The 21,818-nt window shown below is 50.1% G+C and overlaps 1 long non-coding RNA gene across 2 annotated transcripts; it reads right to left on the bottom strand.

The window, feature by feature from the left end:
- Positions 1–18,014: 18,014 nt before the first annotated feature.
- Positions 18,015–21,445, bottom strand: LOC120651301. 2 transcript variants are annotated; one of them, XR_005666106.1, is made up of 4 exons: positions 21,030–21,445; positions 20,915–20,982; positions 20,168–20,238; positions 18,015–19,180 (listed from the first exon to the last, which is right to left on the bottom strand). It is a non-coding gene; the product is annotated as an uncharacterized LOC120651301 (long non-coding RNA). The 2 variants fall into 2 exon arrangements; XR_005666105.1 differs by lacking the exon at positions 18,015–19,180 and having other exon boundaries at positions 20,149–20,238.
- Between the last annotated feature and the right edge of the window lie 373 nt (positions 21,446–21,818).

Here is a 21,818-nt window from a genome sequence, read left to right as displayed (position 1 = left end):
TTAACCGACGCTCTCAATTTTCTATACGTCGGTTAAACGAAGTCACTAGAGTCTGGACAAATTCAATACACCGGTTAAACCGACGTGTTTGAGTTTAACGTCGGTGCATTAGTCCAGAGTTGGTTTTTCCAGGGAAATTCAAGTTCTATTCACCGGATTAACCGACGCTGTTTGAATCAAGACGTCGGTGCAATTGACCAGTGAGATGGTTTTTCAGAGGAATTTAAAAGTTGTACTCACCGGTTAAACCGACGATAGGTTTGAGTTAACGTCGGTGCAGTTGTCCAGAGACTTGGTTTTTCAGTGGTTCAGTGGACAACTACACTCACCGGTTAAACCGATGCTACGTCGGTTAATCTGCCCCAGTTGTAACGGCTAGTTTTCAGAAGAGGCAGTTTACATTCACCGGTTAAACCGACGATGACAAATGGAGGGACGTCGGATTAACCGGCGCTACGCAGTTTTCTAGCAGCTTTTCTCCAACGGCTCTATTTGTGTGAGCTGCCTATATATACCCCTCCAATGGGTCATTTCGCCCACTCTTGACACCAGGCAACATCCAAACACTCATACCATAGTCAAGAGCCACCTTGAGCTTCATCATTCACATACTTGTGCATTCAATCAATCAAGAAGCAAGATTAAGGACTTGAGTAGAGAAAAGCTAGTGTGCATCCGTTCTTGGTGATCGGTTCTTGCTCAAGTGAAGGCCTTAGCTTGTTACTCTTGGTGATTGGCATCACCTAGGCGATCTTGGTGATCGGGGTGTTTCTCGCGGAGCTTGCCAAGGATTGTGGGAGCCCGGAGAAGAAGATTGTACGTGGCTTGATCTCCACCACGCCGGGATGGTGAACGGAGACTCTTAGTGAGCGCCCTCGTCTCGGTGACTTGGGAGGTGACAAGACTCTTTGAGAGTGTCATAACGTGGATTAGGGGTGTGTGCCAACACATCGATACCACGGGAAAAAATCCGGTCGTCTCTTGTCCACTCTTTTTATTCAAGCATTTTCTTTCTTGCAATTTACTCATGTGCTTGACTTAGAGATCATAACTTAGCTCTACCTTGCTAGGCTTTACTTTGTTTTTATCTCTCTTAGCTTGTGTAGGTAGCTTAGTTATCCGGTTGGTGAATTGGTGCCCTACTAGCTTTGCATAGGTTAAGGTTGCTTTACTTTGTTTTAGAAATTGAAAAAGGCCCAATTCACCCCCCCTCTTGGTCCATCGATCCTTACATCGGGGCTGCGGGCCTGGGAGCCTGGCGAGTGGCGAGGGCTGGCGGCGGTGCTGCGGCCTGCGGCCTGCGGGAGTCGGGAGCCGGGTGGACGGGGTTGGCGGCAGGGCGCCTGGGCTGTCGCCGGCTCGCCGCTGGCCTGGGCGCCTCACGCCTGGCCGCCGGGTGCGGGTGGATCGACTGAGGGAGTGAGGTGAGGGCCGCCGGGTGAGGCCTGAGGGTTTGGGGAAGCGGGGGGGGGGGGATTGGGGGGTTTATATACCTAGGGTTACATATGGCCAGGTGGGCTGATTCCTAGTTGGGCTTGGGCCTTGATGTTTGCTAGAACTGTAGAACTGGAGGCCTGGAACTTCGGTTCGGTTCGGTTACTTCGGTTATTTATCGGTTCGGTTACTTTGGTTTCGGTTAGTTCGGTTATTTAGAAACATGAGACCGAAGTTAACTTCGGTTCTGTTCGGTTCGGTCAGTTCGGTCTCGGTCTCGGTTAGTTCGGTTCGGTTCTTCGGTTTCGGTTATTTTTACCCACCCCTACATAGATTCGGCATTTTCATCATCAAGTTGCTTAAAACTATTAAGCTTATCAATGAGAACATGATATCTTTTGTTGGCAACATCCTCCGTGCCCTCATAGTTCTCAATGATAGTTTGCCATAACTTTTTAGCATTTTCAAAAGAATAAACACGATTGAACACATTGTCACTAAGAAAAGACAAGATTATACATTTAGCGGTGACATCATATTGCTTCTCTTGTTGACCATTATTTTTTACACATTCACTCACAACTCTCCAAACGTTTAATCCCGTTGCTTGGAGATGTGCTTACATCAGAACCTTCCAACATTGGAAGCCCGTGCCGTTAAACCGTGGAGCGGGTCTAAAAGGATCCATCCTTCCCCCTAAGAGCTAACTCACTAGGCGGTGAAGCCTACCGATCTAATGAGCCGGTAAACACAAATTTGCCAATGGAATTGGCCTTTTTTAGAGAAGTGAGTCCCGGCTCTGATAACAATTGAAGGCGATCGGGTGCTCTAGCCTAAGAGGGGGAGGGGGTGAATTAGGCACTATTAAAACCTTAGTCGCTCAGACTGCACGCTGAACACACTTCTCGTCCCGCACAGTCGAGGTGGCTATACTGTGCCTCCTTGGTCGCTCAGACTGCACGCTGAACACACTTCTCGTCCTGCACAGTAGAGGTGGCTATACTGTGCCTCCTTGGTCGCTCAGACTTGCACCGATGCCAGGGCGTCGGAACTTCCGACAACCATCGGATGCACCGATGCTACATGCATCGGTTCTTCCGGTGCTCCTGTTTTCTGCGGAACTCATCCAATTCAGCATTTTTTTGAGTTCTTTCTTCGTGTATTGCTTTGTATGGCCTTTTTACTTCATCCCTGGGATCTAGAAATGTTCACTTAACAAAATTATTAGTCTCATTGATTGCGTTGTCATACGATCACCAAAATCACTCGAAATGGCATAAATGGTGCCATGTTCGTTACAATGAGTATGTCACCAGTTGACTTGTGTCATCTTGGTGATTAGAAGAAAGGTGTTTCGGGCAGTGAATTGCGAGTCGGCTTTTTCGAGAGGCTTTTTTATCAGCTCCCATTCAACCCCTTATGGTTGCCCGTTCTGGTTCTACAATATCCATCCGTGCAATTGAGTGCTTGGATGGTATGTATTTTTTTCTTTAAGTGCTGGTAATTGTTTTTCAATTTTCTTCCACGGACCATTCACAAAATCTAATTACTCTGCAGTTTTGGCTGATTGTTGGCTGGATAAACCATCAGTACATGTCTTTGCAATTCCATGTGATCTTCCACAGCTTTGTTGCATGTTGCTGGTAATGTTCTCTTGTCCTGAACATTCTGCAAAACCTGTTTCCCAATGCCCCACTTGGTAAATCTCAATTGTTATCTGCTCATCCCGTTTTTCCTCCTCTGCAGAGTAGCGCTGTTCCAACCCGAGTACTAACTGGCCAAAGACCAAGGATGCTGGACGCTATATCCTCTACTGTTTAGAAACAAAAATCTTCTTCAAGCCATTCTAGTAGTTGAGGCTCTCAACTATTTATCCAACAGGAGTCGGTTTATTTGATGGTCAGCACGTGCAAAAGACAGATTAAGCTTTTGTGAATCGTGATGGAACCGATGTATGGAGTTTACCTGCCTTTGAGAACTGCTGATTCTTTTTTTTTTCTTTGACCAAAGTGCTGGTCATGGTTTTGTTCCAGTGTCAACTGTTGTGGCTGGTAACCAAAGTCTGATGGCTGACCAGGTGCTATTCTCAGCTCTATTCAGACGCTAGAAATGACCCCAACTATTCAGAGTTTCGCACTGGATGACTGGCTTGGGACATTAGGTTATTCCCAGTCACTGCTGCAATCCCGAGTAGTCGAGTAGCACGCTGCACGCCAATCTCCGTGCAAGAACAGCCTGAATCTCAAAGCCAGTTTTTTTTAATCAAAACTCACCTGAAAATTCAAAGTCTCATCAGAGAACGCGGAACACGCGGGCATGTGCATTTGAGCTTTGACATCGCGTGCCGTCGTCATGCCATTCCGTTTTTTGTGGTCGTGTCGATACCGTTACCAGCTTGAATTGACCGTGCCGTCTCTCGGCCTAAGTCTGAACAATTCCTTGCCAAGCTGGCTGATCGTAACAGGCTCGTAATTGGCAGGGCGTAGAGAGCTTGACAGGTCCATGATACGTTCGCAATAACGACCATTGACCAGGTATTCATTCAGGATCTCGCTGAGGACGAAGGAGCGGCACACTGTTAGCAAAGGCGACCATTGAGTCATGACCTTTTTTTCTTTTTACAAACTCGTAGAGAGATCAACTCATCCTTAGCCCCCCGGAAGCACCGTGGAGTTGTGGTTAACAGCAACCATTGAGTCATGAAACCTTGCATTCTATAACTCTCAGAGTTACACAGAAGCGCTGCTACTGCCTTGCCGTCTCTGTCCGAACGATTCATTACTCCCACGCTGTGGAGGGCCTCAAGGGCACGGGCTGGGGCGGTCAGTCAAAGACTGAAAAGCTGCCCGTGTTGTCTCGTCTCGCACCAAAACAGGTGTGGAACGAACGACGCTGGCCAGGGACAAACCATGTGTGTGCTCGTGAAAACAAAGCTCCATCATGGCAACCTCCTAGCCAAGAACGAACCCTTTTTTGGTTAAAGAAAATGTTGCATCTGAAACGAAACAAAACCTTTTTTTTTTGTCTCCACTCAATCCGCTGCGACGAGATGATGCCGCGCTGCCATAGCATGGTAGGTGGCGCGCGACCTCGTAGCCCGCGCGGACCATGTTCTTGGCACGTCATCGGGGCCGTTTGCGACGAGAGGAGAGCTGTAAACTTGTTTCAGAATTCAGATCATGCGTACCAGAGTCAAACTATGGGCTGGAATTGGATGAATCAAAGAATTTTCATTTCGGTTTTCTCAACTTTTGTTACAAACACTACTAAAAAACAAGCCAAAGATCCACACCAAAAATACCGGTATGTAGATGAACCGGTGCCTATATTAGCATAGGTACTGGTTCATCTACATACTGATACTTTTGGGATGGATGGAATCTAACACCAACCGGTACCTAAGGCTCTTCATAGGTACCGGGTGGTAACTTTTACATTAGTACTGGGTGGTACCACCAACTGGTGCCTATGGATGGCTCATCCATGGGTTACTTAAAAACAATATCTCTCTTTCCATTAGAAATGATGTGCAAGTGAGATGGTAAAAAAGATATACGCGAGGCAAGAGATCCTGACCAACCATTTTTTTACAAAAATACTACCAAAAAAAGCCTTAGGCACCGGTTTTTTTACCCGGTACTGATGCCCATGCAAATGTCCCAGTTTCGGGGTATCGGTTCAAAAACCGGTACCTTAGGCCCTCTTCAACTGGTGCCTAAAGTCTTTTTTCTATCTAGTAGTGAAAAGAATGAATGAATTGAGTTGAATTATATTCCTAGCTAGGAACATTTGTTCCCGATTCTACTAATTTGTACACTTCGCGTATATGCACATTTGGCTCGATCGGTCTCCACCCCTACTGGCCGCCGGCGATCATTCCGTTTTTTGTGGTCGTGTCGATACCGTTACCTTGAATTGACCGTACCGTCTCTCAGCCCAACTCTGAACAATTCCGTGCCTACCTGGCTGATCGTAACAGGCTCGTAATTGGCAGGGCGTAGAGAGCTTGACAGGTCCATGATACGTTCTCAATAATGACCATTGACCAGGTATTCATTCAGGATCTCGCTGAGGAAGGAGCTGCACACTGTTAGCAATGGCGGCCGGTCTATCTCGCCGCAGAAGAACCGCCTGAAAATCGCCCCCGAAACAGACGACGAAACAGGCCAAGGATCAAGGAGCCTAAGAGGAGATTGCAATTGAGTCATGACTCATAGAGAGATCAGCTCATCCTTAGCTCCCCGGGAAGCCCGTGGCTCGTGCGCTCCGCCGTGGACTTGTATTTTACGGCGACCGTCAGGGCTGGTGGTGCTGGCCGGTCACAGAATCTCTCAGCGCTACCACTTACCACTACCTTGACGAAACGTTGGATTGACCTCTCTGCCGCCTCTATCCGATATCCGAAGGATTCATTCCGTCGGCCGCGTTTCGCAGAGTGCGAGGGCACGAGCTGGGTGCGGTCAGTCATAGACTAAAAGGCCTGTTTTGTCTCGTCTCGCACAGAGACAGGTGTGGAACGAACGACGCTGGCCAGAGCCCAGAGGACAACCAGACCCGGCCAAAAAGAGACAAAGACCATGTGAAATGTGCTCGCGAAAACAAAGCTCGATCCATGGCAAGCTCCTCGCCAAGAACGAAAAAATGTTGCATCTGAAACCGTCACGAAACCAGCTAGACTGGACAGACTCGTGGTGTGGTGCCCCCCCCCCACCCCCACCCCAACCCAAAAAATAAAATAAAAATTCTAGCTCTATCCGCCGCGACGACCTGCGCGGACGGGGCGTCCGGCATGTGCGCCCGCCGCGGGCTTCCGGATGATGCCGCGCTGCCATGCCATGGCATGGCAGTCGGCGCCGCGTGTGCAGCTCGCGCGTATCCGGTGACAACTCGTAGCCCGTGGCCCAGGCCGACCATGTTCTTGGCAGGTCATCGGGGCCGTTTATTTGCGACGAGAGCTGTAAACTTTTCAGAATTCAGAGTTAGGGTACTGGGACTGGCAGCGGTAGAGCATTCGAGAAGACGGCAGTGTTCAAGACTCACTTGGCTGAAAGAATGAGATGCATGTACGAAGTTTTTCCACCTCAAGGCAAATGCACGTCGTCGGAAAAATTCCATACCATGCTTGAAGAGCCAAGCAGGAATTTTACTTTGGTCACATGAAGATAAAAAGAATGAGATATTCAATCACTTTATGAGCACTCTGGGCACCAAAGAGCAGAGAACTTGCACTCTTAACTGGTCTGAACTTGCACTTCCGCCTGTCTCTGCTGCGGGCTTGGACGCCGCATTCACCGAGGAGGAAATATGGGCGGCCATTGCTGAGATGCCTGCTGAAAAAGCGCCGGGGCCAGATGGTTTCACCGGTACCTTCTACAAATTCTGCTGGCCGATCATCAAGGGGGACGTGACCAATGCCTTTGCTTGCATACACTCTCTGAATACTGGACCTTTGCACAAGCTGAATGGTGCTTCGATTGTCTTATTGCCAAAGAAGGAAGCAGCAGAGGCGGTGAAGGATTACAGGCCAATTAGCCTCATACATTCCTTTGCAAAAATTGTTTCTAAGGTCCTGGCAATGAGGTTGTCGCAGCAGATCAACACTCTCATCTCGGACTCGCAAAGTGCCTTCATAAAAAGGAGATGTATACAGGATAACTTCTTGTATGTTCGGAACCTGGCACGTGCATACCACGTGCAACTATGGACACTTGTCGAGGAAGCCCATTTTGATCCTTCTAGTGCAGCGGAGGATACAATCACTTGGACGCGGACTGCGTCAGGTGAATACACAGCAAAATCTGCATACTTGATGCAGTTCGACGGGGGTGCGTCCTCTCTGTACCCCAAAACGGTTTGGCATGTATGGGCTCCATCAAGATGCAAATTTTTCCTATGGTTGCTTCTCCAGAATCGGGTTTGGACAGCGGATAGACTTCTCATGAGGGAATGGCCAAACTCATACTTCTGTCCATTGTGCTACCGTAATTTGGAGACTGCGCAACATCTCTTCTCGGAATGTGCAGAGTCAAGGAGGATCTGGGCAGAGGTCAGTTCATGGGTCGGTTCTCCAGGTTTGGACCCGACAAATTGGAACGCAACGGACACGTTAATGGACTGGTTCCATGGGCTGGCAGGCGACTCTAGCTCGACTTTGGCAGCAGGATCACGATCACTTGCGATTCTGGTGACTTGGTCCATCTGGAAGGAACGGAATGCTCGTGTTTTCAACAACGCGGAGAAGACAGTTGCAAGGTTAGTTGAGGAAATCAAGGATGAAGCAAGACTGTGGTGCCAGGCGGGTGCAAAACGCCTAGCCGCTTTAGTTGTGAATCCAAGTAGCGAGTAATGAAAGTTGGATAAAGGTTCGAAAAGATGGCTCGTCTCGCGTCTCGCAACCGAGCGGAGAGCAACGGAGGCGACGGGCCGGATCCCCCCGATCCGGCCTCCTCCGGCGACCCTCCAGCCCTCCCCTCCGACCAAACCACGCCCCCTCCCACGCTTGCTACGCCCCTGCCAGTGCTGCGACGCCGGCGTCGTCTTGACATCCGGCGAGGTGGCAGCGCGCCGCAGCGGTCTGCTCCATCCACCAGGCCGGGAGAAGTGCTCCAGGATCAACTCCTCCTTGATTTCCACTCCATTGTTCCTCCAGGTGCCCTCTCCCTCTCCCCTCCCGTCCGTCTCTGGGTCACCCCCGCCACCAGTGACCCGCGCTACAACCTCGTTTTTGTCAAGAACATGCTGAACTTTTGCCTCACCACGGTTCCGAGTCGCCTAGCCGTCGTTCGTTTACGTCCTAGGGTTTTTTCTGTGCTGGTGTCCTGTCAAAACGTGGCTAATGCGCTCGTCGTTCGGAGCCCGCTGAAAATGGGCACCTCGGTGCTTCACCTTCACCCTTCCATGGAAGCGGCCGTGACGGCGGCCGGAGCTGTGCGTGATGACGGTTTTTCGAATGCAAGGGCAGCAGTTACTCCTCGGCACCAACCTTCCGCCCACTCGCCCGATGGCGCTTGTTCCACAGGGTTCAACTTTTCGGTTGAATTTCGCCGAAATTTCGGTGTTTTTTTCGTTTTCGCTAGTTACCGGGAAGAGAAATTCCGGTATTTTTCGTCATTTTTCGTTTCAAATTTAAAATTTCAAAAATATTTATAAAAAAATCGAAAAAAATATGATAAAAAACTAGGTGTTCTTCTGAGCAAATAGGACTAGAACACACTCAAATCTAAGATCATTTGCTAGGCGAAAATTGCATTTTAGTTGAAAAACAAGGTTATTTGTAGTCTAATGAGGTAGAATTTATAGCTTTTTAGTATCCGACGCAGCTTGGCATTTCTCCAGACCCCTCCTCGCTCTATACAAATTGCATTTTAGGAATTCTCTATACAAATTGAATCAAAAAAAAATTCAAACATTGTCACATGAATTGATAACCAATTCAAATCATGTTTGTCCTGGATTTAAAACAACTTTCAATTGGATCAACCAATATCCCTGAAATTTAATAGGCATATCTGCAATAACAAGAATAATAAAAGTCTAGTTGAGACCTAAGAGAGAAAATGGAAGTTACCACATGAAATGACAAGACTTTTAATTGGTAGTTTTTGAAATAATTAAATAACTTTCAAACCATTGCTCAAATGAAAAAGTTCCTGAAACAAAAGTTGTAGATCTCGAAAAACTGAACAAAGTTGGTATTCAAAAGTTTTTCATTTGACCTCCGAAACAGTACGAAAATCACAACGGACATCATTTTCCGGTCGAAATCACCGAAATTTCGGTCGAAATCACCGAAATTTCGGTCGGAATTCACCGAAATTTCGTTTTTTGAATTTGAATTCTCTTTCCGTTCGGAATTAGCGAAATTCGGCGAAATTTCGGCCGAAATTTCATTTCTGGCAATTGGCGGGATTCGGTAGAAAAACGAAAAGGTTGACCTAGTTGGAACAAACGAAAAATGGCCCGATGACTCTTGAGCCTTGCGCTGTCTGATCTTGGCTGGGTGCTTTGCTCTTGCTCTGTACGCCCATGGCGCCGCTCTGTTTCAAAACGAGTGATGCTTTTAAGAAATTTACTGTGGTGTCGTGGAATGTTCGTGGTTTAGGCGACTCGGACAAAAGCACGGTCGTTCGTGATGCTCTTGTGGCTGCTGCCCCTTCTGTGATTTGTCTCCAAGAAACCAAACTACGCGACATCACTCGTTTTAAAGCACTAACCTTCCTCCCTCCAGCTTTTGCCAACTCTATCCAGTATGTCAATGCCGCGGGTTCGCGCGGTGGCATCCTGACCACCTGGAACACAAACACCTTTTTTCTCGAAAGCTTTGCTAGCAGAAAACACACCCTCACCACAGTGCTGGCTTCGACTATGTCTGAACACCGTCTCACCATCACCAATGTGTATGCACCCTCAGACCACAGAGATTCCCCTATCTTCCTCGCTGACTTGCTCGAGCTGCTCCCGTATGTTTCGGGACCGTGGCTGCTTGCTGGTGATTTCAACCTTGTTCGCAGTGCGGCAGACAAGAACACGGGTCACCTAAACCTAAACCTCTGTGCTTCCTTCAACGAAACGCTTGACAAGCTGGGTGTTGTGGAGCTTCCACTGCTGGACAGACTCTACACCTGGAGCAGCAAGCGCACTAGCCCCACCCTCGCTAGGCTCGACTGGGTGTTCACCAACACGGAGCAATGCGCAGCCTACCCCAACACCACCTTGTCATCCCTGGTCCGTCCCACGTCGGATTACGTTCCGCTGCCGGTGACTCTCTGTACCTCTATTCCAAAATCACAGCTCTTCCGCTTTGAAAATGCCTGGTTGCACAATACCTCCTTCCTCCCGTCTGTTCTTCCGGCCTGGACGGTCAGCGACCAATCTGCGGATGCTGCTGGTAAACTTGCCGGGTGCCTCAAGTCGACGAGGGCTGCGGTAAAGGCTTGGGCAAAGCGTAACAGGGCGCCACCCCACCATTATTCCAAACTGCAAATTCATTATCCTTTTGTTCGATTACCTCGAAGAATTCCGTGTTCTCTCTATAGATGAGCTAGCTGCAAGGGAGCTGAGCCAGACGCGCCTCGCGCAAGCACTGAAAGAGCAGGCATCCTACTGGAAGCGGCGAGGGAAGCACAAGGCAATCAAGGAAGGTGATGCCAACACGCAGTTTTTCCATGCACACGCCACCCAGCGCCTGCGTCGGAATCAGATCAAGGTCGTGGAAGTTGATGGTGTTCACATCACATCTCATGACGGCAAAGTGCTAGCCCTGACCAACTACTTCAGGGGTGTTCTTGGCACTCCTGGCAACAGCACTGTCATGTTCGATCTGCAAGCTTTGTACTCGGGGAGGGCGACGGCAAGCGCTGCACAGTCAGACAAATTCACTGCTACTGAAGCTCTCACCGCTGTCCGCTCAATGAATCATTGCAGTGCGCCGGGACCCGACGGTTTTGGGACTGGGTTCTACGCCGCTGCGTGGCAAACGATTCAAAGTGAGGTGCTAGCTTTCCTGGACGGCTTCCACTCTGAAGATATTGATCTGCAGCACATCAACCGTTCATACATGGTGCTCTTACCCAAGAAGCTAGGGGCTGTAGCCGTGGACTGTTTCCGTCCAATCTGCCTTCAGAATTGCAGCGTAAAAATTGCAGTGAAAATCCTCACCACCAGACTCCAGAGGGAGATTGCGGAGCTTGTCGCCCTTGAGCAAACGGGCTTTGTGAAAGGGAGGTCGATTGCAGAAAATTTTATCCACGCAGCTGAGCTGGTGCAGGTTTGCCATTATCGAAAAGCACCTACTCTGGTCCTCAAGCTAGATTTCGCCAAAGCTTTTGACACCGTCAACTGGAATTTCCTGCTGACTGTTCTGCAAGTTCGTGGCTTCGACGTGAAGTGGAGAAATTGGGTCCAAAAACTCCTCCAATCCTCTCTCACTTCAGTTCTGGTAAATGGCTGCCCTGGCCCTTGGATCCAGTGTGCGCGTGGGCTTCGGCAAGGTGACCCCATGTCGCCATACTTGTTCCTGCTCGTGGCAGATGTGCTGCAATCTCTCATAACCAGTGATGGCTCTGTCAAACACCCTATGGACAGCTCCCGCCCCTGCCCGGTGCTCCAGTACGTGGACGACACGCTCATCTTGCTACGTGGTGAGGTGGAACTGGTGCAAAAACTCAAGAGCCTCCTCGATCAGTTTGCAGCGGCGTCAGGACTGCTGATCAACTACCATAAAAGTACTGCTGTCCCAATGAACATGGCTGATGAGGCAGCCCGGCTGTGCACCTCCCTTCTATGCTGCAGATTGGAATCGTTCCCGCAAGTATACCTGGGTCTGCCGCTCTGCAATGAGAAGCTCAGGTTGGCTGCATTTGATCCATACATTGCTCGTGCAGATCGGTGCCTGGCTAGTTGGCAAGCATCCCTCCTGAACAGGATGGGAAGAACTGTGCTGATCAATGCGGTGCTGGACGGCCAGCTGTCCTATCTGATGGGCGCAATTCCATTGCCGCAGGGATTCATCCAAAAATTCAACCAACGACGCCGCAGTTTCCTCTGGACAGGGGACCGAGAAGCGCATGGATCCAACTGCTTGGTCAATTGGGACACTGTCCGCAACAGTCGGCAGCAGGGGGGCCTTGGCATCCGAGACCTGAACGTGCAGAATTCCTGCCTCCTCCTCAAGCTCATTCACAAACTGCATACAAGCCAACCGTCGTCCTGGGCAAATTGGGTACGTGAGAACACCTGCTTGGTTTCCATGGAAGGCGCACTGCATGGACATCACTGGGAAGCGCTGGAGTCGTTGTTGCCGCTGTACCAGGCAATCACAACCGTGCGCCTGCGGAGCGGCACCACCACTTCCTTCTGGCACGATGTCTGGGACGGGGACGACAGCCTAGCGCAACGATTTCCAGCTCTCCTCAGCCACTGTACTCGTCAGACGCTCACGGTCAAGGCAGTACTCCAAACCGGCTTGGACGTGCACCTGGTACCCCGCCTCAGCCCCCTGGCGCGGGATGAACTGGCGCAAGTCAACCAGATTGTTGCTGCAATCACCCCGTCGATGGAGGACGACGAGCGGATGACACCTTTCGCCTCCGATGATGGGAAGATTCACACGGCCGCCTTGTACAAGCTTCTCACATCCGTCAGCAACTCCAAGGATGCCATCTCGCGCTTTATCTGGGATAATTGCGCCCCGCCGCGAGTCCAATTCTTCGCTTGGCTGCTGACCAACGACAGAATCCAACACAAATGCAACTTAAAGAAGAAGAAGGTGCTCGATGACTCTACATGTGATGTCTGTGGAGGCGCTGAGGAAACAGTGGACCACTTGATCTTCAGGTGCCCACATGCTTGCAATTTCTGGCACGCGCTGGGGTTCCGCCTCGGTGATGGCACGCAGGTGCTCAACTTGGACCAGCTTGGCAGGCCAAGTAGAGTGCCAGCAGAACAGTTCGGGGCCTTCATCCTCCTTTGCTGCTGGCAGCTTTGGAAACAACATAACAGACATGTCTTCCGCCAGAAACCTATCTCACTGCAGCGAACCTTGCAAGCTTGCAAGACAGAAGCGACGCTTTGGGGCGCAAGAGCTCCGAAAGGGTGCCGGGGCATTGGTACTCGATGGTGTGAAGTTTTTTCCATTTCAATGTAAACCACGATGAAACGAAATGCTGTAAAATGTTTTCACATTACCCGGGCCGGTTGGGGCCATCATAAATGAAATTCAGGTGGGGATCCCCCCGTTCACCCTTCAAAAAAAAAGTAGCGAGTAATCTCTTTTACTTTCTTTTCAGTTGGGAGCTTTCCGATGCTCCGCCTATTTAGAACCTTTCTAAATAGGTTTTTCATGTAAAATGCTTTCTCCTTATTAATACATGCCGGAAGCTGTCCGGGTCTTTCGAAAAAAAAAAGATCATGCGTACCAGAGTCAAACTGTGGACTGGAATTGGATGAATCAATGAATTTTCATATTGGTCTCTCGACTTTGTTACAAAAGAATGAATTGAATTCCTAGCCAGTAGAACATTCGTTCCCGATTCTAATAATTAGTATACTTCGCATCTATGCACATTTCTCGTGGGCTCGATCGGTCTGCATCCACCCCTGCCGCCGGTGATCATCAGAAGAGCTTGCCGGCGTAGTCCTGGATGTCCTCGTCTCTGAACGACGGCGACGCCATCTCCCTGAACTGCCCGAGGTCCGACGCGCTGCGGCCCAGCAGCAGCGCCACCTTGGTCGCGAACACCTCCCCGTTCTCCCGCCGCTCCGGGTCGGCCTCCCCGAGCGCCGCCTCGATGTCCTCCTGCAGCTTGCGGTAGAACCCCGCGCAGTTGCGCAGCAGCTCGAACACCATGCCCAGCTGGCCCCCGTGCTCCACCGTGTTCGCCGCCGCCGCCAGCGCGCCGCACAGCGCCGCGGCGCCGGGCGCCCAGCCGCCGGCGTCGCCGCCGGCGACGAAGGCCGCGGCGGCGGCGCCAGCGCCGGCGAGCGCTGGGCCCGCCACCGCGAGGCCGCGGTTGAGGGCGAGCACCAACTCGCCCACCGTCAGGTACTGGCGCTCGTCCTTGGCCCGGAGCACGCGCAGGAGGCCGCGCATCTCCTCCTCCAGCTCCGGCGTCCACCCGTTACTGCTGGTGGTGGTGGTGCTGCTGCTGCTGGTCCCGGCGCGGCGGCCGAAGCTCTTGGGGGACCTCCTGGTGTTGAGCGGCTGCGGCTGCGGGCGGCGGCGCGGCCACCACCGCGCCGGCTCGACGGTCTTGGGGAACTTCTCCAGCATCCCGGGGAGCAGCGGCAGAGGGTACGCGGCGTCGAGCGCGAGCACCCGGTCCATGGCCTCCTGCACGTCGGCGTCGGTGACGGCCGCCGCCGCCTCCACGCCGTACCGGACGTCGCGCTCGAGCTGCCTCCAGAGGCGCGTGGCGTTGCGCTGCTCCTCGGCGAGCTGCGACGGCTGGATCCTGTTGACGGCGGCCATGGTGGCCGCCGCGGTGGCGAGGAGGACACCCGCGGAGGCCCCGAGCGCGGGCGCGGCGCTCGGCGCGGCCGGCGCGAGCGCGGCCATGGCGGAGGCCGCGAGCGCGAGGGAGTTGGTGGAGTGGAGCAGCAGGTGGTTCCAGTTGTCCCGCTGCCGCCCGATGATGTCGTGCATCTCCGCGCGGTCCGCCGCCGCGTCCGCCACCGCGCGGAGCCTCTCGGCCGCCGTGCCGTCCCGCGCCAACGCCGCCGCGGGCGCCTCGATCCAGTCCAGCTTCAGGGCGAGGTCCGCCGCCGCGGGGGCGCCGGCGGCCGGCGACGCCTGCAGCCCGCTGGGCGCGCGCAGCGCGGCGCGGCAGGGACGAGCCGCGGTGTTCCGGCGCGCGGTGGTGGTGCAGGACGTCGAGGAGGTGGAGGCCGTGAGGAAGAGGCGCTGCGCCTGGTGGAGAGCCGCCGCCGCCATGGTGGGTGGGAGGGGATCGGCTGTCGCTGGTGCGCGCGTGAGGATTAAAAATTTCTTCGCTTCGCGGATCGCGATCGCTCGTTGCCCGCTCAAGTGAATTTTGTAGGCGGAGTGGCGTTGGGTGGCGATGAGGATGGATTGTTGGGGGACGGGGAGGTGGGGTATTTATAGTAGGAGATCGAGGGCGGGGGCGGGGACTCGGGAATGGCAAGGGGTTGATTTGGGGTGGGCCGGGTCAATTCGGCCGCCGCTTCGCTTCGCCCCACGGCCCCGAGATCGCGTCCAAGCTTTGGACTTGGCGACCGTTTCGGGCAGGTGACCCCTTCAGGCTGGCTGGTCCGTACGGCCCAGCCCCGCCCGTGGCAGTGGCACCGCGTTTCCTCGCTGACCCGGAGCAGCAGCAGCAAGTGAACGCGTTTCCTGGCTTGCCCCCCGGCTCGTTGTCGCTCACTTCCCAGTGGATCTCGTGGGGACTCGCGCTCGCACCATGCCTGGCGCCAACGAAAGAAGGGCCTTTTTTTGTTCTTCTTTTTCTTGCAGAGTTCCTCCGAAACAGAAAGTTAGCATGATGATCTATGAATCTAGCCTGAGTCGGAGTGGATCTAAGAAGGTCAGTGAAACAGTCCAGGTCCAGGCACCTGCTAAACGGAAGGGGGCTACCGGGCTAGAGGAAACAGAGGCAATTGGCACGGATGCAGAAATTGCAGAGTTTATTTCTTTCTAGGGTTTTGTTAGAATGGGTTTGTTATTAGAGAAACTGAGTAGCACCGTACCTACCTAGATGCAACTGATCGGGGAGGCTAGCTGTAGGGTGTACCTAGGGTGGTAAAGAGCCTAAGATTTTGAATTAGAAAAATCTAAGAGTCGGACTCTAAAATTTAGGATTGAGCTCTAATTTTATATAATTCTGAGCTAAAAAATTTAAGAATTTTGTTGGGCTGTGAAGAGACCACTAGGATCATTGCCCATTACCACTCCTAGTACACGTCAAAGGATCGGAGATGAAAGCATCACCTGATCGAGCGCTTTTTGTTCTAGGACACGTGCAGCTTGTTTCAACGTCGTCGTCGTAGCTGCATAGGATCGGAGTTGGTTAACGTCTCACTAATTCGTCCGCCACCAACGCTTTCTTTGTTCCCACAAAAGGATGGTGTCCCAATCACAAAGATCGTATCTTGTATTTCTCGAAACAGAAAAAGATTATTGTATCTATACTCTTTTACGCTTTTTTATTCAATGGAAAGTTATTCATATTTCTCTAAATAAAGATTACGTATCCGTGGCACTCTATTTTTCAGTGTGTTGAGACGATCTGTGCATCTGCTCTGTGCAGATAAACGCACCCCGTTTCCTTGGTCTTTCGGCGTGCATGAGATGTGAAGGCGAGAAGCAAACAGGCAGCAGCGGCATCTAGGCACCGGCGGCAGCTCAGCAACGCAACACCCACTGGACACTGGTGGTTCGGGTTCCGGCTAGCTGGAGCGCCAGATGGGCGCTGGGTTGCGCCGGCACGGTGGTTGTTGAACGGAGGCACACCGCCGACAGATGCCGTGCCCGCTGTCCATGCCAGTAGCAAGCTTAGGTTGGCATCGCTTCGCTGGCTGTCTTGCCGATGGAACACACACCGCTCCTCCCCGACAACATGGCCGCGTCCTCCGCTGTACGCACGTGATGCGCAGCGCCAGCAGGACGTACGCCGCAGGTGACCGCGCCGCGCGTGCTCTGGCGCGGCTTGTGGCTCCTCGTCGCCGCCGGCTTCCCGGAGCTTTCGCCGAGAGAGATCCTGGGCGCCGCGCGCCACCGGTTTCCCTCTGGTTTTGTTGGTGCGCTCACGAGCGATCAGCACAGGCATAACGGTTTCAACATCTAACTTGCTTACCGACCATCTTATACTGACAAGTGATCACCGTCTTTGACAAACTTCTGTCTCGCGTCCTTGTCCGTCTACAAATTTATGTCTCGCGTCCTCGTCACTCCACCGTCCTACCCTCTTTATCTATCTGATCGACCATTTTGAGCTCACCGTTGATCACCACCTTTGACAAACTTATATCTCACGTCCTCGTCTCTCCACCGTCCTATCCTCTTTATTTGTATCTAATCGACCATTTTGAGCTCACAACTGATCACCAATTTTAACAAACTTATATCTCACGTCCTCATCTCTCCATTGTCCTCTACTTTTTTTTTTGTCTTGTCTCCGCCACCTACTTTGGATCCCATGTGACGTTAACCTAGCTTCATCCGGATGCCCTCGAGGAGAAGAAGATTGCGCGATGACGAACAGGGAAGGATTTTTTTTAAGGGAACAGGAGGGGCGCGCCCCTACTGTGCTATATATTAAGAAGAGTAAACAAAGTTGCAACAAAAGAAAGAAGAAGAAAAAAGCAGTTTGAAAGGGAAAAAAGAAGAAGATCAAAACAAACTCCACACTCTGGGCTATTCAACGAGTTGTTGAAAGCGAGAACATCAAACTGAGTCTACCCAAGTGATCATGGCTGGTAATGAGCTCTCCTTCCACTCTATATATGAAGCAGAAGGAGGAATTCCGTGTTAAAATTCTTTTTACAGTTGGCAACCACTGGGTCTGCATTGTTGAAAATCCAGTCAGTTCTCGTAGTCCGATCCAAATACTCCTGCTCATGAGGAGGATTTCCATGAAGAATGGAACACCCAGATTCTGTTTCATTTTAATTTCCTGAAAATTTGCAAGATTGGTCGAGAGGAGTTAAAAGATATGCCTATGGACTCCCAACAAGCTTTGGCAAAGTTGCACCGAAGTAAGACAAGGAAAATTTTAAGAGTGCCTAAATATGATTTATAGTATTTGTTTCCCGTTTGGTTTGGGTGGACAGTAAAAATATATGTTCTCTAAACATGAGTTTGAAGGGAGGAAAGAGGAACTAGCTTGTTCATATCAATTCTTCGATTGGCGCTGGGGTTGCAAAATTAAACAAGAACTGAGAAATTAAAGATTTCACTACCATGCTCATTGCACATCTCCGCGCCGTCCGATCCGCGCGATTTTTTTTTCCGACCAAATGCAACATGCCCCACTTTACAGAAAGCGTAGCGAAAACAGATTACAATGATCGAAGTAGGCCGCAGAGGCCGGCAGCGTTTCAAGGGGTCACCAGCAGACTCAGGACAATTTGAGCAGATAGCTAAACTCTACAACGTGGATAGAAAGAGTCTAGCTAAACACAGGACAGTACAGAGCAACGAAACCATCCAGCACCTCTCCCAAACTAAACTCAAGCAGACAAGGGGGGGAACAGACTACACGCTTGCCCCCACACCGCGCTAGACCACAGGCTCTTTGAATCTCGCCCAGCATCGTCTCCACCTGTTGCACATTCTTCCGCTCCAAACTTGGGCCCCCGGCCGTTTGAAAGTCTCCTATACGTACGTGTTCGCCGCTTGATCTGGCTGCTCTCACACCCATTCATTCAAGGCTCTGACCGTCTGTCGAGAGACCCTGCCGCTGCCCCCGTTTCTGCAGGGAGAAATTAAACTGCCATGTGCATGTCAACGTGTTGCTCGCCAAGCATAATCTTCAACGCGGCAAGCATGCGCGCGCCTGCAAAATGTGGCCGCGACTAATCCTAATCCCCATCTCTCTGAACGCATTACATTATCGCTGCGTCGCGGCACTCCACGTACGGATGCGCTGCCTTCGTTGACTTGCCTGATCGAGCACGCCATGCGCGACGACGGGCAACGTCATTGCCAGCACGGACTGCATGCACGCACCTGCCCTGCCTTCCGTTGACCTGCAACGTTAGTCAGATCCGGATCCGGAGGTCCAGATTGGAGTTTCTATAATTTGCATATGAAGGTGGTTTGCATAGCATACGTTGCCAATTAACTATAGAAGTTGTAATTAAAGACTATGTTGTTTATTTGGTTCCCTAGATCCATAATACATATTTTCTTAAAAAAATCCACAATACATGCAAATGTATTGGAACTAGAAAAGTAACAACTATTTCGGTATTTGATTGGCTCCTGCCCTTCCTTATGCAATTATTTTTTAGTACTTGATATTGCTTTAATGTCACACCCGGTTTTTTTTAAAAAAAACGAATGCATAATTATATGTATGCCAGGATCAAGTTTCATACATATAGTGATGTTATAATGGCATAATGAGCAACAATGTCACGTAAAAAAGACTTACAACGATTAAAAGATCTATCAGAGATCCACAGCTTCAACTGGAAACGACAGCTCCATACTCCACAAGCAATCGACCGGGGGTTGCATGCGCCTAGAACTCAGCAATATCTTCAGCAGACTTCATAGCAACTTTCTCCTCTGAGCAGTGTGGTTATAGTAAGGGTGAGCACATGTCGTACTCAGCAAGTATATTAGAAAATAAATGACATGCAAGGCTAAATCAAGGAATAAGGCTGGCTGAATAAGCGGTAAGCATTTTAATTAACTGTTGAATATTAACAGCCAATTTACTAATCATGTATGAAATCATCCCACATTTATGAAAAAAAATTGATATCTGAGTGAACAAATAAATTGGAACATTACATATCTGAATTAAAGTAATGATTTCCATTAAGTAGACATGTGAGGGTCCGAGCCGCTCTTGACCGTGAGCACGGCTTGTATACCAGTTTTCACTCTGCAGAGATTGCACATTTTACCCACAAGTCGCGTAAAAGTTCCGAAGAACTTTGAACCCAACCACGCATGTGCTGATCAGGCACAATACCACACTTCCGATGTGTGATTGCATAGGGACGCTACGAGACCTTTACAAAGACTCTCCAACCAGTAGTAACCCGCTAAGGTTTCAGCAGTTGGGCGAGTGCACCCTCCCCCAAAGCGAGCGTAGCTCATAAGTGTACCAAACCCCTTTGGCAGGCCGAGTACCCCTCTTGAACCCAGGCACCCCCCCCTTGCGTCTTTCGGTAAGCTACTAACAAGCTGGAGAAATCTAATTAATCAGCCAAGACCAGAGCCATATAGTTCTTGTGATTGCGCTGTTTTCCTGGGTGGTTCTCCATGGTTGATTTTAATCAAGTTCACCAATTCATCATATTGTTTCAAAAGATATACATTAAAGTCTCATGTCTCAAGTGTCATTATTGTAACCCACCCATAACCATTGTTCAGCGACTAAGCAAACTACTCAAAAGATTTTATAAAATTAACCCGGCTATTCAAGGACAAAGATAAACAATAAGGATGATAGGACCCCATCAATTTAATGCATGCAAGCGAATAATAAAGTTATTAGGACGAAACATGATCAAGAATATACTTGCCTTAAATCCAGATAATAACTGATCAGAGTCTTCAAGTCTTGTTCTTGCATCTCTATCTTCATCTTCACAGCTCTTCAATTGTGCTCTTTTCTACTCGCAACAAGCATCGGACACACATACAAGAAACAAGCAAAACTAAGAACAGAGCATCAAGCAAAAGAAAAACACAAAGGAGCGCACTAAAGGATAGGGCTCGAAGCTACGATCACTAGAGCGCAAGAGACGCTGAAAACTTAGCTACGGTTGAAAAGATACAGCTGTCGAAAGATTAATATTAAAATAGAAAAGAAACTATAAGCTAGATTTATTTTAATTGTGAAAACACATGTAAAGAATATATTAGAATTATCTCGATTAATTCATATTTGTAAACACAAGTAAACTTAGTCAAGTTTTGTTTATCAAGTTTCAGTATAAATTAATCCAGTTAACTATTTAGCTAGCAAAATAAAAGACATGTATGTGAGCATCTATCGTAAAACTTCATGTTCGTGGTTTGAACTATACAAATTATATAGAAGACACATTTAAGTTGATATTTAATCAAATAATGTTAATTATGAAAATCGGTGTAATGCTCTAATTAGCTTTTAATTATAAAACTAATTCAAAGTAGTCATTAGTGAAATTTATTTTAAAGAAACTACGATACAACAGCGCGACTAAACGATAGCTCGTGCTAAAGCAAAGCTAAAGCAACAAAAACAGACCGAAACGAAGCTAAAATGTAGAATTTATGGGTTGGACAAGATTAGAAAGACTTTACTCCGGAAAACCCATAGCTTCCAATCCATAGCCGTCGGAGCTCTTGTGCTTCAAAATTGATGCCGATTCCTTGCATGATGGAAGGCGAAAAAGGTTCCATTAGATGGCTGGCTTACTGGCATCGGGGCACGGCTTGGGCCGGAAGCTTGCAGCGTACAATCTGCTCCTCCTCTGGCGGCGCTGCATGAAGCAGAGGCACGAGGGAGGATCCGGCGGAGACCTGGGTGCTCGTGTACGCAGCGGCTGGGTCACAGGCCAAGGCGAGACACGGCAGGCGCGCACGCTCCAGGGGGCATGGGGCTCCCGGTGCTTGGCTTGCCTTCGCTCGTAGAAGCAACAGGGACGCCCGGGGTAGCAGGGAGACGGCAGCTGCTGGGCTCGGCGCAGCTCTATGCGGCGGCGCGGGCACCAGGGCAGGGCACGCGAGGGCACAAGGGGATGCGACACCTAGGGCCGGCGGTGCTGGACGAGATAGACAGCAGGGGTGGTACAGGTGCAGGGTTGACGCGCAGCCGAGCGAGGGAAAAGGCGGCGCTAGCAGCAAAACGTGCTTGCAACGTTGGGATTCTTTTTTTTATTGCGCCGAGAGACCAAAACGGGAGATATGAGGTAGCCTGCTCACGGGCCAAGAGTGGCCAACGAGCGTGACCAGAAAAACAAAAAGAAGAGTGGGCCGGCAGAGAAAAGAAAAAAAAAGAAGAAGAGAGAAAAGAAAATTAATTCTTTTCTTCAGATACGGAGAAATAAGCTCTGTTGATTTTATCCTCAAAATTATGATACAAAAATTTCCACAGAATATTTAAAGCATAGAAAGTTCGAATAAAATATTTGGAGCTGGTGAAAAGAGTCTAGAACTTTCCATCAATTAGATTCAGCTCTAGAGAAAAGTTAGAAAATGCCAGATA

Source organism: Panicum virgatum, chromosome 1K (genome assembly GCF_016808335.1).
Source record: "Panicum virgatum strain AP13 chromosome 1K, P.virgatum_v5, whole genome shotgun sequence".
In the NCBI taxonomy this organism is placed as follows: Eukaryota; Viridiplantae; Streptophyta; class Magnoliopsida; order Poales; family Poaceae; genus Panicum; species Panicum virgatum.
This window is presented reverse-complemented; position numbering and strand designations above follow the sequence as displayed.